Genomic DNA, 18,275 nt, shown 5'->3' with positions numbered 1-18,275 from the left:
CAGATTTGTCAGCAAAGTTTTCCCCCTGAGGAAACCAGGCTAACTTTGGCCTATTTCATCACGTACCTCCCTTTGCTATATTTGTCGAAGTAAGTAGAGAACACCTGTCAATATCTTTAGAACTGTTCTGAAACAGCCACAGAGAGATGGGTTTCTCCATAATATTCCTGGAGAATCCAAGTTTCTATTTGTAATTTCATGCCCCAGCACTTCCAACTTCTTACACAGAAGTGACGAGTCTTGGATACAGGGGACAGTCTTTCTCACCTTACAGTCAACATGATGTGGCACATTTAGTCTTTAGAAATGAATCATGCAATCTTTCTGAATGTACTGATACTACTGTATCTACCTCAACCACTTCTCTGGCAGTTCATTCCAAATACTGTCCCCTACGTGAAAAAAGTTGCTCCCCTCAGGCCCCTTTTAAGTCTTTCTCTTCTCACCTGAAAACTATGCTCCATGGTTTTGTACTCCCCTACCCTGCGGATAAGACCATTACCATTCAACTTATCCCTGTCTCTCATCATTTTAAACACATCTGTAACATCACCCCTCATTTTCCTATGTTCTCAAAAAGAAAGATGTAGCCTGGGCAAACTCTCCCCATAACTCAGGCCTTCTAATCACATTTTTCATATAAAAGGGTGATGGAAACTGCACACCATACTCAAAGTATGGCTTCTCTGATGACTTAAACAACTGCAATATAACGTCCCCACTTCTCTACTCAGTGGCCTAACTGACAAAAGCCAATATGCTAAACACCTTTTTCAACACCTTGTCTACATGTGATGTCACTTTCAACAAACTACACACTTATACTGCCTACTCCAGTTTGACTTTCCAAAATGTATCACCTTACACTAATCTGTATTGACATCCATTTGCCACTCCTTGGCTCACTTCCCTAACTGATCAAGATCCCTCGTAATCTGTAACAACTCTTTCACCATTTATATCGCCTCCTAATTTTGTCATTTGCCAACTTGTTGATCAAACCTTGTGCATTTACATCCAAATCATTTATATAAGTAACAGATAATAATGGTCCTCAAACCGACCACTGCAGCACACCCACCACTAGTCATAGGTCTCCATTTTAAGAAACAAGCTTCAGCCACTACCCTCTGCTATCTACCTCCAAGCCTATTTTGAGTCCACCTAACTTGTTCTCCCTGGACTCCATGACACCTAACCTTCTAGACCACCCAACCATGTGGGACCTTGTCAGAGGCCTTACTCGTCCAAATAGACAACAACCGCTGCCCTCCCTCACCTACCTTTTTGGTTATCTCTTCACAGAACTCTAAAAGATTTATTAAACATGACTTCCCACACACAAAACCACGCTGTCTCCTCTATCCAAATGCCGATAGATCCCATCCCCGGAATTCTCTCCAATATGTTCCTCAACCTTGATGGCCAGTTTGTAGTGTAGTTCCCTGGCTTGATTATGCTATCATTCTTAAACAACAGAATGCATTAGCCTCCTTCGAGTTTCCAGTTACTTCACCAGTGGCTAATGATGTAACAAGTACCTTTGCACAATTACTTCCCCAGCCTCCCACAAAGTCTGAGGACATACGCCACCAGGCCCTGAAGATTTATCCACCTTAATGTCCTCAGGCTGGCAATACCTGTACTTTCTCTCTGGTAATATGCTTTCCTTGCATGGCCAGAATATGAAACTGCTCTCTGTTGATGAAGAGCTGATGGTTCAGGTGTAGCATCCTTGATGTCACGTGTGTAGCCTGCATCCCCAGAAACCTGCTGAAAATGAAAAAAACCTACAAGCTGGCATGCTAACTGCTATCATTGTTCCAGGAGCAATATTTTTAGAGAGGGAAAATAAGAATGAGAGAAACCAAACTAAAGAAACAAATGCAGGAAGTGAATATCATCTGCCCAATAGGTATTGTCGTTATTGGGATCATGTCCATCTAGCTCATTGTGTGTGTTCTTTGCTCAAATGGGTCCTTATAGATACCTAGCTGCTCTTTCTTTCTGGAATCATATGTACATTGCAGAAATGTATCATTATGCATTTTAATTGTATTTACAAGCAAGGTTTGATCTTTATGGAGGTTCTAGTGCTATACAAGACTGCAGATGTCCTTTGTTTTTTGGACTTTTGCTTGTAACCACAGAACGACGAACTTCCCTGCCCCAAGGACCATTGAAAATTAGTTTACAAACACACACATGATGGATTTCCAGCAATTGCAGCCTTTCTCATGTTTAAGTTTTATAAAATGCTGTTTTTTGGGGGGCTGAATGGAAGCTGCTCACATCCCATTTTCTTTCACAGAAATTCAAGGCCTTAATTTAATTTATGCAGGAGATAAGAAAATCTTTAACAGAGTGGAAAGGAGTACAAAAACAAGAAAGATAAAATAATATGGTAGGACATAGAGCATAGAAATCTACAGCACATTACAGGCCCTGCGGCCTACAATGATGTGCCAACCATGTAACTTAATCTAGAAACTGCCTAGAATTTCCCTATCGCTTAGCCCTCTATTTTTCTAAGCTCAATGTACCCATCTAAGAGTCTCTTAAAAGACCCTATTGTATACGCCTCTACCACCATCGCTGGCAGTGTATTCCACACACCCACCATTCTCTGTGTGAAAAACTTATCTCTGGCATCCCCCCTATATTTACTTCCAAGCACATTAAAACTATGCCCCCTCGTGTTAGTCAGTTCAGCCCTGGGGGAAAAAAGCCTCTGTGAGCCCTGGGAAAAAGCCTCTTGGGTCTGTTCTCAATGAGCAAAGACGCAAGAAATCAGATGTATTATTTAAATAAATTCAGAGTATTAGTTGAAATACCAATCATGTTTAAAAGATGTATAGACTCCAACTTATAACTCATGCAAAAAGAGATTCTGAAAATGAGAAGCATTTCAAAATGTGAAGATGGATCACTGCTGCTCCCAGTCAGAGTGAACTTCTCGAACCATCTTGTAATCCTAGTTTCTGAAAGGAGTTTCTAAGATTTATTTTCAACTCTACAAGTTGATACGTGTGCTTGAAACAGACAAGTTCACTGGGTCAGTTAATATTTTCCTGACCTTCTTGTGTGACTTTAGTGGGAATAAAATTATTCACATAATTGAACTTCCAAATGAATTTTGTTGATTCATTGCCATTTGCAACCCATAAAAAGGCTGTATTTTCATGAAAAGTGTTTGGCAAGCTTACATTATTTTCAAACCCCTGATAAAATAGCACGAATGTGTTAAAGGTAGTGGCTTTTCATTTTTACTTGGTAATACAGCAATTAAACCAACAAAGTTCATCTTTTCCTCTGAAGAAAACTGCACAAATACATTTTCATGGAAACAGTGTCCCTTAACAGAGATGAACGAGTACAGCTGCCAAGGATGTGGTTATTATTTTCTTTTTTAAACTCCCAAAGGGTACTGTGTTAAACAGATCAAAGGTTTGTCAGTGTCCCTTGGGCAGGACACCATGCAAAAGGTTGCAGCATTATTCACATCAGTCACTACACCGTGAGCAGGAAACAAGACATTTAAAATGTCTCTTTTTAACATTTAATTCCAGCATAGTTCTTACACCATGCTTTTGTCCTTGTTTTCTTTATTAATATTTAGAAGAAACAAAAAACGTTTGCACCACAGCTATCTTAAACTCACACATAAGATTCGCCGCCTCTCTGTTTCCCCAGACCATCCCCTGTGATCCCCCAAGGGATTGGGGAAATGTTGAAACTGACTAGAACACAGCAGCAGAGTAGGAAGACCATCATAAGCAAATTATTGTGGAAAACCCAAATGTGAGGGTGGGGGCACATACACCAAATGCGAGTCCAGAACCTCTTGGAGGAAGTGGGTACCGGTTTCAGTGAAGCAGAGAAATGGGAACTCCCACAGTTCTGTTACTTTTAGAACTTATGGTCCACCTTAATCTATCATGACATCATGAATCCAGTGCAGTTGTGAAGCCCTCAAGATTAGAAATCCTCCTTGATCATAGGAACTCAGGTGATGAGGTGTGCTTTGCACATACTATTTTCTGATGTGTATGCAAGGTGATGGTGCTCTCCATTATCTTAAGACAGGAGCAGAATTCGTCCCTTTGGCCCATTAAGTCTGCTCGACTATTCAATTATGACTCTTTATATCTCTGCTTAGTCATTCAGTCTGGCACAGTAGTAAGTCTCCCACCAAAATCAACTGAAATGCCCTTAGATGAGACATAAGATATTAGACGTGGGAGTAGAATTAGGCCATTTGCTCTGTCAGTTCTACTCTGCCACTCCATCATGGCAGATGCATTATCCCTCTAATCCCCATTCTCCCTCGTTGCAGGAGGAGAAGATGGCAGCACACCTGCGTGTGCGCAGCTCTCCGGTGAAAAATGATATCATATCTGTTAAATAGGGGCTGTGGATAATTCTGATTTTAAGGAGAATGGACGTGAAAGCAACAGGAATATCTGGAGAAATTCTGAAACGCCCGTTCACTGCTGTCATTGCTGTGCGGTCGGGAATCTTTCAGAGGGTAGGCCTCAAAATTCCCGGCCTTGCCTGGTTTTGGTGACTGAGAAGGAGGTCAAATTGTTCGGACAGAAATGGCGCTCAGTACTCGGTGTCGGAGAGCTGATCAGAGCTCCAAGTTTTTGGATGATTCAGAGTCGGATTGTGGTCGGCATGGCAGGGAGAGTTTTTCTTCCTTCTCCCATCTGCGTGAGATGTGGGAAATTTGAGAAACTTTGAACTTTACTGTGCTCATGGACTTCTTCATCAAGTTATGGTATTGTGCACCGTTGTAACTATATGTTATAATTATGTGGTTCTGTCAGTTTTTTCAGTCTTGGTCTGTCCTGTGTTTTGTGATATCACACCGGAGGAAATAATGTATCATTTCTTAATGCATGCATTACTAAATGACAATAAATGAGGACTACGTGTCTTCATAATCGAACTAACTAATCTTTGATGCCCTGACTAATCAAGAACTTCTCAACCTCCGTTTTAAATATACTCAGTTACTTGGCCTCCACAGTTGTTTGTGGCAAAGAATTCCACAGATTCCTAAGTCCTTTTGCATCGATGATTTTTAATTTTTTTTTCACGTTTGGAAAATAGTCTGCACCTTAATTCCTTCTATCAAAATGCATGACCATGCACTATATTCTATTTGTCATTTCTTTGTCCATTCTCCCCATCTGTGTAAATCCATTTGCAGACTCACTGTTTCCTCAACATGACCTTCAATCTTCTGAGCTGTATTGGAAAAACACTTCGTAGGAGTACAATTCAACAAGCAAGTATCATGCATAACTCATAATCATTATTTAGCATTATAAATAAATGAATAGTTGCGGTAAGATTCATTGTGCAAACTGAGGATAATGTTATGATGATTGTGGCAACCACAGCTATATCCATAGCGAGGATGATAGTGAACTGAGAAGTAGAGGATGACTTCAACTCAAATACTTGATGAGTTCTCTCTGAGAATTTTAATATTAAGGCAAGTGGTGGGCGATGCTACTCCTGCTCTTCCTCTTCTTCCTCCCCCTCCTCTTCCTGCCTAGGCCAGGTGGTGGTGAGAGCTGGTTCCTCTGGGTTATAAAACTTAGCAGTATGCTATAATAGGAGAGGTCACCAAAAGGATACTCGAACAGAGAAACTGTTGAATAGTTTTCTGAAACCATGAAGATAACATGGATTTTTCCAGTTCCACAATATATTATTTGCTACCTGCCTAGCACATTGGTAGCCCACAGCTCCACGTGCATTCTGCATGGAATCTCCGTCAGTGCAAAAATATTTTCTATTTAACATGGCAGATTGTTTGAAAATGCAGCAGGCACCAGAAGACCACCTTTGCAACATTAATGCAGGTTCAGGTTGACCTTAAGTCATCCGTTTTGGACACTGCTGCCACAATTTCAAGTTTAAAAAATTCACATGTCCCCATTTTGTTCATCTCTGGCCTTACTCTCATCTTCATCTGCTCAATATCCCCTTCTAGTCCAGAGAAAATCATGTTAATGTCAGAGAAGCTCGTAGCAAAAGCATAGATAAAGACATAAAGAAATTTTAAAGGATGAATGACCATTGTACATGCCACGTCTTCGACTACCAAGAAATATTATAAGTCAACAGTGAAAAAGTTCATGGTGAACAGAGATTAGAATGAACTTAATTTTACAAAGGGAAATGGGTAGATAGTGGCCTGTCAGGAATGCAAGGGAGTAACTAAACGAGGACTTCAGTGAGAACACAGGCTGGCTTAGGGCTGGGGGTGAAAGATGATAAGAAGGTGGCAAAGAAGAATTGGGCTCAGGAACCTCAGAATTACAATGGATTATTCCATCTTGAGGTCAGGGATATGGGACTGATGCTCAAAGCAAGAGAATAGCATTTTCAAACCACACACTTCTGTGCTGGATCTCTTGATCATGCTACACTGTTTGATAACCAGTAACAGTTATTCCACCATGCTGTGAGAGTGAAACCTCTTTCAACTTTCTTGGAAGAAACTTACATATTAGGAAGTTCTTTTGATCCATCCAGAATATTCAGTTCTCTTGCATTGCTGGAAAGGCCCAAGTGTTCTGGAAAGTTGTAGAATTTGCAAGACTAATAAAAAGATCCAGTTATCACAGTGGAATGGATTTCAGTAAGGGAGATTAGGTAGTATAAACATGTGAGGATAAAGTACTTTGGATTCTTTCTGATAATAGAGCTTCGTATTTTTTGACCATTCTTCTAATACCCTCAAGGTGGTGGGAGTAAGGTAGGTTCCTAAAGGGTGAAGTCTTTGGAATGAATATATTTCCACTGTACTAAACACAAGAGATTCTGTAGATGCTGGTATTCTTGAGCATCACACACAAAATGCTAGATGAATTTAGCAAGTCAGGCAGCATCTATGCAGAGGAGTATGATGCTTTGGGCTGAGATCTTGCATCAGGACCTGTCTGACGTGCTGAGTTTTTCCAGCATTTTGTGCATGTTGCGCAATATTTCAATAGTTGTTTTATTTTAAATCTAATGACTTTTGACCATCTGTATTAACAGAAAGAGTGAAAGAAAATGGGGTTTTACAGATATGCCACAGATCAGGTCACCTCTAGTGCACCAGCACGGCCTTTGCTCAATTGAGGAAAAAGGTATCTGAAGATCAAGACCTCAGCTCTGGCACAGTACTCTTGGACTGTTAAACTGTGGTGATCCCCATCTGTATAAGCAAATTACCGTACTTCAAAGCTTTTGAAAAAGTGCCAGCAACAACTTCATGCAAAATCACCACACAGTGTTCACCACAAAACCTTAGAAATTCACGGAAGGATTAGTAGGCTAAAATTAGTGTTCTCCCATGGGCCAACATCATCAGTGTTAAGGCCTTCAGTCAGATCCTTGGATAGGCCACATCTTTCACTTGCCTAACACCATAATTTTGAAAAGGACATGCTACTTTCAGCTGATATAGGAAGGGATTATCAGCTGGAAAGAAGAAATGATTATAAGAGGTGCTGAAAGAATCTCAAAGAAATATAATGTTCCACTGGCCCCTCAGAATCTTTGCCTCAGGAGCATTGGGTGTGATACTGAAAACTTTGTGTGCATTGCCAGCAGACAGAAGTACCATGCAAGTGGCAGGAGAAGCACCTCACAAGGTATCCACCTGCTTATCTCATGACCTGACCCATCTGTGGAAGAGTAAGTGGTTCCACATTGACCACAACAATCTCCTCAGAACCCACAAAGAAAGGGGGACAGCAAATAATGTTTGATCCCAAAAGAATGCCTGCAAAGGTGAAGAGTGGCAGAACAAATGCAAGGGCTAAATATATTATGTATTTGAGTGAGACATAAATCCCTGTACATAAATCACTGAAAGTTAGTGCAGAGGTGTATACAGTCATTAAAAAGCCTAATGTAAAACTGGTTTCTTTCTCAAGGGAGTGCTGTACAAAGCTGTGTTGATGATCCCAAAACCAACCTTGTCTATCCAAACGTTGATAGATGCTGTCACTTAGAATCTTAATCAATAAGTTAGCTGCTACTGATGTCAGATGCACCAACCTGTACTTCCCTGGCTTCCCTTCTTAAATAATGGTACATTCTTAGCCACCTTCCATTCTTCCCTCTCAGCCCAAAATGCCAACTTGCATCTTTTGCTTGTACAGATGCTGCTTGACACAATTTTTGCAGCATTCTACTTTATAAATTTGCTCATAGTTCATCACTTCTACAAAAAAAAACTTTTAAAAGTTTATCTTATCTACTGCTGTGTGAAAGAAGTCACCAGAGAAAAGCACTGGCAGATACAAACCAGCTTCTTTATTCAACAGAACAAGGTACAGCAGTCATCATATGGAGACGCTTGTGGTCGAATAGTCTGGCTGGCACAACGTGCGGCTCAATATTTTATGTGCTAGACATCAAAGGACAATTCCATATTTACAATGTATCTACAATGCTTTCTTTGAAACTACACACAAACTGTACAACTCCCGATTTGCACCCACACCACATATATTCAAATGAATTTTAATCAGTATTGACTGGTCTGCGACTTATGGCTTTTAGAAACCTATTATTCAGAGCTGCACTCTAAATTAAATCCACAATTTATACTCAGATCCAAAGACTGATGGCCAAAGTCATCTGCTAAATGTAAATGTGCTAAACCCAAAAAACAATCTAACATTATCCATGACCTGTTAATTCTGGTATTGTCAGTCTGTTTTTCATAATGCTAGTCAAGTGTTAGATTTCTGGATTCCCTTAATGTTAACTTCCTCTTGCCCTATTCCATCTTGTTCATCTCAGGCATGTTTCCCGACACAAGACTCCTTTGAAAGACGTATTTCCCAACTTCATTTTTTTTAGTGTATCTTGTTATAGACTGCAGTGGTTCAGTTCAGCCTTAGTGTTGGGGAAGCTTTAAGGAATGATAATGTCAAAAAAAGTCACTACAAACATTTTTATCAAATAAAAGGGAATGAGGTAATGGTTTATTATTTTGAGTTTTGTCAGTCTTATAATAGAACGTAGAACATCGAAATCTATTACACATTACAGGCCCTTCAGTCTGTAATGTTATGCTGACCAGGTAGCCTACTCTCGAAACTGCTTAGAATTACCCTACCGCATAGCCCTCTATTTTTCTAAGCTCCATGTACCTATCTAAGAGTCTCTTAAAATACCCTATTGTATCTGCCTCCACCTCCATTGCCAGTAGTGTGTTCCATGCACCCACCACCCTGTGTGAAAAACTTACCCCAGATATCTCCTCTGTACCTACTTCCAAGCACCTTAAAACTATGTCCCCTTGTGCTAGCCATTTCAGCCCTGGGAAAAAGCCTCTGGCTATCCACATGGTCAGTGCCTCTCATACACCTCTATCAGGTCACCGCTCATCCTCTGTCGCTCCAAGGAGAAAAGGTCATTCACTCAACCTATTCTCATAAGGCATGCTCCCCAATCCAGGCAACATCCTTGTAAATCTCCTCGGCACTCTCTCCATAGTATCCACATCCTTCCTGTAGTGAGGTGACCAGAACTGAGCACAGTACTCCAAATGGGGTCTTACCTCACGGCTCTTGAACTCAATCCCACTGTTGATGAGTACCAACACAACATACGTCTTATTAACAGCACTGTCAACCTGCACAGCAGCTTTGAGTGTCCTATGGACATGGACCCCAAGATATCTCCGATTCTCCACACTGCCAAGAGTCTTACCATTAATACTATATTCTGTCTTCAAAAATGAACCACTTCACATTTACCTGGGTTGATCTCCATCTGCCACTTCTCAGTCAAGTCAGCATCCTATCAATGTCCCGCTGTAACCTCTGGCAACCATCCAGACTATCCACAACACCCCCAACATTTGTGTCATCAACAAACTTACTAACCCACCCTTCTACTTCTTCATCCAGGTCATTTATAAAAGTCACAAAGAGGAGGGGTTCCAGAACTGATCCCTGCAGAACAGCACTGGTCACTGACCTCCATGCAGAATATGAATCATCTACAACCAGCCTTTGCCTTCTGTGGGCAAGCTAATTCTGGATCCACAAAGCAAGGTCTGCTTGGATCCCATGCCTCCTTACTTTCTGAATGAGCCTGGCATGGGGAACCTTATCAAATGCCTTACTGAAATCCATATACACTACATCTACTGCTCTACCATCATCAATGTGTTTTGTTACATCCTCAAAGAATTCAATCAGGCTCGTAAGGAACGACCTGCCCTTGACAAAGCAATGCTGACTATCCCTAATCAGATTATGTCTCTAATGTATAACATCAAGAAAGATAAACCTGATAAGTGTGAAGACTGGCAAAGATTTTCTGCACTGCATGTAAAGTGATTTATTTATTTCCTGTTGCTGTGCTCATTCAAATTTGTAAAGCATCATGTTGTTCTATGATCTGTAGGAATATCAGAAATAACTTCCCTTTATTTAAAATCAAGTAAGGCATACATCATAGACTTGTACAATAATCTTATGTTGGTGAAACAAGGGATCTAGCAGAAGAGCTCAGGTTCGATTTCAGTATTTACTTAAGAAAATAAATGTCAAGTTTGTATTATGATTAAAATCAACCTTCTGTGTAAGTTGCAAAATCTCTTTCTCCTCAAAAGAAAGTAACCTCTTGAGTTGGTTGTTGTAAATGGGTTTTCATGGAAGAGTCAAAATTTAGCACCTTGGGAAAAGAATGATGAGGGTAGAATGGACTTCATCCAGATATTAAACTGATCTGCCTATATTTGAGTGGCTTGTCTTTATTTTGAACATGGGAAAATGTTAACCAATATCTAGTTATTCAGTATCCCTATATCTAGCAAAAATTCTAACCAACCTTTCTGTAATTACCACGGAGAGTTCCCTCAGCTATATCCCAGTCAGTCCAGATGAGCTATCCACTACCTCCAATTCAATCAGATTTTGGTAGTATCCTCTTCCTCCGTATTCACTTTGCATTTAATTTATATAATTTCCTTCTAAGAATTGATCATCTTTTTGGTCTCTTTATTAGCCCACAACTCTTCTAATTAGCGCTCAATATTCATTTATATGCCTTATGGAATTCGCTTTACTTTAGCTATCAGTTTATTCTGTTTCTTTCTTCAACTTTGAACCTTAACTTTTCAGCAGTCCTCTAAGATTTCTATATTGGGTATGGTTCTCAAGCATATTTTACACCTGATCCTTTTTCATCTGTGCTGTGAATTCAGACACAGGCAGCAAAAAGTTTAGGATAGTGCAGTGTGGGCAGTGAAACTTGTGAAGCTGGCCAGGAATACATTGAAATAGTCAAGTCTAGATATAATGTAAGTGCAAATCAGGGCTTCCCCAGCAAGTACACTCAGGCAAAGGTACATGTTATTGAAGACAATAAATCATTTGTGTTTGTGACCCTTTGGCTATCTTAGAGTGAATTATGTTATGAAGGATGCAAAAGAGTTGCTTTGCTTTTGAAATATTGCATTTAATTATAATCATACTACTTGAGGTTATTAGGTGTTATTAAGGGTTAAGTGAATGTTTATGCATGTACAGTCAATGGCTACTTTATTAGGTACACCTGCACATGAATGCAAATAACTAATCAGTCAATCATGTGGCAGAAACTCAATGCATAATAGCATGCTGACGTGGTCAAGAGGTTCAGTTGCTGTTCAGACCAAATATCAGAATGAGGAAGAAGTGTGATCTAAGGGACTTTGACCATGGAATGATAGTTGGTGCTAGACGGAGTGGTTTGAGTATCTAAGAAAATGTGGATCTCCACGTATTTTCATGCACAACAATCTCTAGAGTTTACAGAGAATTGTGAAAAAGAAACAGAAAAAAAAAATCCTGTGACTGGCAGCTCTGTGGGTGAAAGCACCTTGTTAATGAGAGAGGTCAGAGGAGAATGGCGAACTGATTCAAGCTGACAGGAAGACATCAGTAACTCAAATGACCATGTGTTACAACGGTGGTATACAGAATAGTATATTTCTAAAAGCACAACACGTCAAACCTTGAAGTGGATGGGCTACAGCAGACCATTGACATGGATTTAAGAATTAAGAACCTATTAATCTCCACTTTAAATATACCCAAATGACCTGGCCTCCAAAGCTATCTGTAGATTCTCCACCTCTGGCTAAAAATAAAATCCTCCTCATCTCTTTTTAAAAGGGAGATTATGACTTGGTGAGCATTGATCACTGATTTGTTTGCCATACATTTTATTAGTTCTCATTCTTTAATGGCACTTGCCCAATTCCATTCTGATGCCCAATATGCATCCCATCAAAAACATTAACTGGAATAGTAAGATGTCTAAATATGTTCCTATGAATCACACTGAGCTTTGGGCACCATTCAACTTTGTATTAACAGCACAAATGCATCAGATTTTTGTAGTTCATTGAAATGAAAGATGAGTTTTTCTTTTTGTGAGGCAAATAACAGAGAGAGAGAGAGAAGTGGGGCAGTTATCTCGATAGTTGTGAACTCGTGGAGCATCTTTTAGGTGCCGCAAGTTGCTGGGTTTCTTAAACATTGAAAACAGGAGGAACTTTGCTGTTATTTTTCCGCAGGTTCTATGCCTCGGCAAAATGTTGACAGGAAATATATATAGATCTTTCATACAGATACCTATATCATAGAAACAAATTATACAAATACTTCCTGTCTTTGCCACTTGAATTCCTGATGTCATATATTACCAAAACATTTCAACAAATTTTAATTCCTGCTTACTTGTTCTGTTACAATGGAATGGATCAATTTTATGCAAATTCCTGTTGTTCAAAGCTCAAAGTAAATTTATTATCAAAGCATGTCACCAATATACAACCCTGAAGATGCATTTTATTGATTCCTGATTTTAGATTCCATAAGTTTTGGCAGTGACATTTTGAGCAAGGCTTCTTTGGACAAATTCATTCAGTCCTTTACAGCTGAGCTGAAGCAGGTCACAGGCCAGTGATCAAAATAAAATGCTTCTCCTAATAAATGTTAAAAATATCCACTATGGGCTAAGGAGAAACAATAAAATAACTTTTACTTGCATATTGGAAAAACATAATGATTAATAAGTTAATGTTCAAAAGCTAGTCAAATGATAATAACTGGCATTGAAAATCACATGATGATAAAATATTTTTTTCTGGGGCTCTCTGAAGGCAAAATAATCATCATTCAAAAATTATTTTACTTGCACTTAAATGCAAAAATGATTTGCAAACGTTGTTTGTTTTATGCTATTATAATCTTAGAGGATCCTACAGAAAAGATCTCTTTCATCATTTTTAATTTTCTCCTTATCTGATACAAGTTCGCTCCTTGACCTCTTAAAATGGTGAATAACTACATAAACTGAAAATATAAACATAAATTAATTCTGAAAATCAGATTTTGCCAGCAGAAGGAAAATGCATGAATTAGGTAGAAACTAGAAATATAATAGAAAACATAAATTCATGTTACTTTTCTCCCTGGTTGTACTGAAAACAACCAAATCAAAACTGAATCTATTGTTAACCACAGTAAATGCCTCCAATATAGTGACTACTGAGAGTTTGCTAATTTGGTAGTCACAATTGAAAACTAACAATACATGAGTTTTAATAATACTTACGTGTACAATGAATTCTACTTGTCACTGCAATTGGTTGCAATGACCAAATTACTGGAAATGGCATTGTTTGGCAGGACATAGACCTGTCATTTATGTGCTAAGAGCTGACCCACAAACTTTGATGAATTTCCAAAGTCAAATAATTCAGCAACGCAGTAAAATTCTAATAAACCTAGTCATTTTGCAAAAGGTGTTCAAGAACAATTTGTATTGAAACTTCTATGTTATTAGCATGACTTGGCAGATTATTGACCTAGAATGTGAATTTTGTTTTTCTCTCCACAGAGACCTTCTTGATCTGTAACGTATTTCTAACATTTTCTGTAGATTGATTGCTATGAAATCTTCCAACACATGTTAGTATGTATGTTTCTAAAACTAAGTATAGCAGCAAGTCTATATAGCTCAACACCTATGGGCTTGGTATTTATAAAGAAAATTAGAATTTTCAGGCAATAGATAAAGTAAAATTAATTCATCTAAGCTGATTTCAATTGTATTCAATTGGTTAAACGTAGAACATAGCAAAAAGAACCAGAGGAGCTCATCATAACATCATAAAATTAGATATTGGTTTATCAGTCTATTAACTAGCTGCGATAGAAGCACTGTCCTCCAGCATTTTGTGTGTGTTGCTTGGAGTTCTAGCATCTGCAGATTTTCTCTTGTTTGCACCATTGCATCTGGCAGTTGTAAAGGTCTCAAAGATTTAGTGATTAGAAAGTTGAGAAAGGAGGCCAGGAAACAAACCATCCTGAGTTCACACGGTTTGTACTTATATTTGCCACTTTCCTACTTATTGCTTTCCTGTGAATGGAGTAAGTATTCCTCTGAAGACAGCTATATCAAAAGATCTGTCCCTATTCTGTGGTGGATAACTAACTTACTCTCAAAAGAATAAAGGGGCATTTCCATTTTGTAGCTCTGTACCGGTATGGAACAGTACTCACTTCTTGTTTACTTATGGTTTTTGTTTTGCATTAATGGCAGAAAAAATAAGGCTACTTTTTATTAAAGGAATAATCGAAATTTATATTATCTTGCACAATCCAAGCTGCTATAATCCATTTTGCTTGCATGAATATGCATGAACCAGCATGCATGTTTTCAATGGGTTAATACAGGCATGCATCAAAGCTCTACCATGCGCAATCTGCATTGATCTGGAGGCAATGTAACCACAGCTCATCTTACTGTAGATAAATGCTAACAATAGATGCACTGCAATGAGAAATAACTTCTGGAACTAGACCAGCTAGTTTAGGCATCTTCTTCATCTTATCTAGCAGAGTTTAAAATAAGAGAAGATTTGCATTTAATTGTAACAGTTGCATATATAGGTAAAGAATGATTTACTCTCTATTAATAGGTTACTGTTATTAAAATTTTGGATTGAAACAGAACGCAAGTTTTGCCAAAGTGATTTTTATATGCCTTTCCTAATTTTGTTTCTTTATATTTCAGACTGTTCACATGAAGAAGGAAACTGTCTTGCAGTATTTCATCAGGATCTATTGTTTACCAAATCACGTGATCATCTGGTGGCTTAATATTCAGAACCGGAACCAAAAATAGAGAATAGTTCAAAGCAGCGATATAGAATTACTGCAAGTATTTATCCTGTAGTAAAAATGCATGCAGGATGCAAGCAAATCTACTTCTCTGATGCAAAGTAACTACAGACTTTGCAGACACACATGAAATACATTTCCATTAATAATTTAGTGTTCAGTCTTTAGAGATGATTTTTAATTTCAACGTATGCACAGATTTCTTGCTAAGAGAAAAAAAAGATATTAACTTCCACAAAACAGATAAAAAGCCAATTGCCGTGACTGAACTATGCAGGAGTCAATCAGTGAATAAATCTGGAAGGAAAACCTCATTACAGTACTGTGAAAACATTCTTTAGATTATTGCAAATTAATACACAATGTAGAGGGTTTGGTGATCATTGCCTCAAGCAACTTTCCTGTCGACTTTCTTAAAAAAAAACAGAAGTGGTTCTGAGATACTTACGGAAGGAAGTATACCACCAGTTTTCTTTCAGGCCATGCAGATTTTCTGGCTGTTTTGAATAGTTATATTTAGAATGCTTCTTTGTGCTTATACTTCTTTTTCTTTTAAGCACCAATACAATGTTCTTAATGTTATCAACTAAAACTAGGAATATGTTCACTCCATTCCAAATCTATTGGGAGTTACGACGCTAAGCAATTCCATGATGTCTTGACATGTTTTATGACTGTTGAGAAGATACGTGTAGAATGTACCCCTAGTGTATGTTACTGGATTTCTGCAGCATAGTTCAATAAAAATAATCATAATGCAGCATCAAGTCTGATGAACGTTCATTGAGACCGCTCAAATGTAGAAAGATAGTCAAAGAAAAAAAATCTGGCAAGGTCCAGCAACAGAAGATTTCATTTGGAATGAACCAGTCTCCTTCTTTCAGAATACTTGACTTACACACTAATCAATTTGCATGAAATAAGGGACACGAATGCCATTGGCCAATAAGTTAGCTGGAGAACTGAAAACATAGATCAAGCCAATCAGAAGCACAAGAATGGATTTTGACTCAATAGACTAAAAAAGTGTCCATTGTTTATATATAATTACAGTATAAACTTGTAATTTTAAGTTGTTTTGAACTTGAAGGCAATGATGTACATCACTCACAAGAGACACAGGTCAAGGCAACTGTTTTCTGGATCAACATAGGGTTCAGACAGATTTTCAAATGTTCCTAAATACTTTCTTATAAAATCTGAAATCAAATAATTAAATATTTAAAACATTATTTCATGGGAAATACAAAAAACACAGTTTGTAAACTTATGGTTATGAGATACCAATTAGATCTGCTACATTCATAAAATCAGTTTGTTTGGCTGATGCCAGCACGTAAGTGCCATTATGTAGAAAGCATGGTAGCACCTCTGCTTCCTTAGAAGTTTACAGAGATTTCAGCATGGCATCTAAAACTCTGACAAACATTATAGATATGTGGCATATATTGACTGGTTGCATCACATCCTGGTATGGAAACACCAATGCCCTTGAGCAGGGTATCCCACAAAAAGTAGTGGATACAGCCCAGTCCATTTCCAGCCCACTATTGAGCACATTGATATGAGCACTCTCAAGGGTCCCCACCACCCAATTCATGTTCTGTTCTCACTGCTGTCATCAGGAAGAAGGTTCAGGAGCCTCAGGATCTACACCATCAGGTTCAGTAACTGTTATTACCCTTCAACCATTAGGCTCTTGAACCAAAGGGGATAACTTCACTCACCCCATCATTGAACTGTTCCCACAAACTATGGACTCACTTTCAAGGACTCGTGATCTCAATATTTATTGCTTATTTATTACTTATTTTTCTGTTTTGAATTTACCTAGTTTGTTGTCCTTTGCACATTGGTTGTTTGTCTGTCCAGTTGGGTGTGGTTTTTCATTGATTCTATTGTGTTTCTTGGATTTGCTGTGTATGCCTGCAAGAAATTGATTCTCGCGGTTGTAATATATATGGTGACATATACAGTATGCACTTTGATAATAAATTTATTTGAGCTTTGATGCTATTTAGCACAACTTCTGGTCAATGCCAAATATGAGATTCTTACTTCTTTTCATGGAGAAAGAGTTATGGAGTTTGATTAGGAGTCAAAACTATTCAAATGAATGGAAGTTTTGCAATAATGCAATCCTATTCAGAAAGGAGTTCCAAGGCTTTGATCAAGCAAACATTAAGAAATAGCAATATATGTCATAGTCAGAATAGTTTGTGACTTAGGGACAAGTTTAGAAATGGTGGAGCTGAAATCCATGTGTCATCCTCACTGTTCCAGGCAGTGATGGCTGTGGATTTTGAAAATCCCACCACAGAACCAGTGGCACAGTGTACCTTATAAATTATCTACTCTCATATTGGCGCTAGAATTATCAAAACAGCTAATGAGTTATTTAATTGAGATGTTTAAGAAATATGACAATAAAATTATGGAGCATGGTAGCCAATCAGTTAAAATTGAAGATCTGTCAATTCAAATCCCACCATGGCACCAGAGGAATTTAAGTACATCTAATTAAACAAAATGAAGGTTTTAAATATTAAACTAGTTTCTGTCATGGGAACTACAAAATTATCAGATGATTTTGTAAAGGAACATCTACTTCACTAACGCCCTTCAAAGAAAGAATTCTGCTGGCCTTACCTGGTCAGGTCAATGTGCATCTTTCAATGTGCTTGATTCCACATTGTTTCCTAAAGGGTGTAATGAGGGATGTGCAATAAATGTCAATGTTGCCAGGGACATCTGAATCATGTGCACAAATAAACTGAGGGAGTATTTGTGTTGAATTAGACAATTAATCTCTGATGGGAATGTTCATCAGGTGTATCTAAATTAACTGGACTATTACACATTATTTAATTACCTATGATATACTAATGAAGTAGTGCATCATTTTAGTATTGAGAAAAATATTTTAGATTCTCAAATAATTCTTATGAAATGCTATCTTGTCAGTCCTCATTATTTGTTTTTAAAATTGCACTTTCTGTTTTAAACTTTTTAAACTGAGAATTAGTTGATAAACTTGAGCTTCTGTTTATATACAGTGGATTCTGGATA

The 18,275-nt window shown here is 38.2% G+C and overlaps 1 long non-coding RNA gene across 1 annotated transcript in view; it reads left to right on the top strand.

The window, feature by feature from the left end:
* Positions 1-17,238, top strand: part of LOC134357724 (uncharacterized) — a 90,094-nt gene extending 72,856 nt beyond the window's left edge. The window contains exon 3 of the long non-coding RNA XR_010020713.1: positions 15,100-17,238. This is a non-coding gene — a long non-coding RNA (uncharacterized LOC134357724). The remainder of the gene's footprint in view (positions 1-15,099) is intronic.
* The last annotated feature ends 1,037 nt before the right edge of the window (positions 17,239-18,275 follow it).

The sequence above is a fragment of the Mobula hypostoma genome, chromosome 17 (genome assembly GCF_963921235.1).
Source record: "Mobula hypostoma chromosome 17, sMobHyp1.1, whole genome shotgun sequence".
Lineage (NCBI taxonomy): Eukaryota > Metazoa > Chordata > Chondrichthyes > Myliobatiformes > Myliobatidae > Mobula > Mobula hypostoma.
Note: the sequence above shows the minus strand (reverse complement) of the source record. Positions and strands in the feature narration are given on the sequence as shown.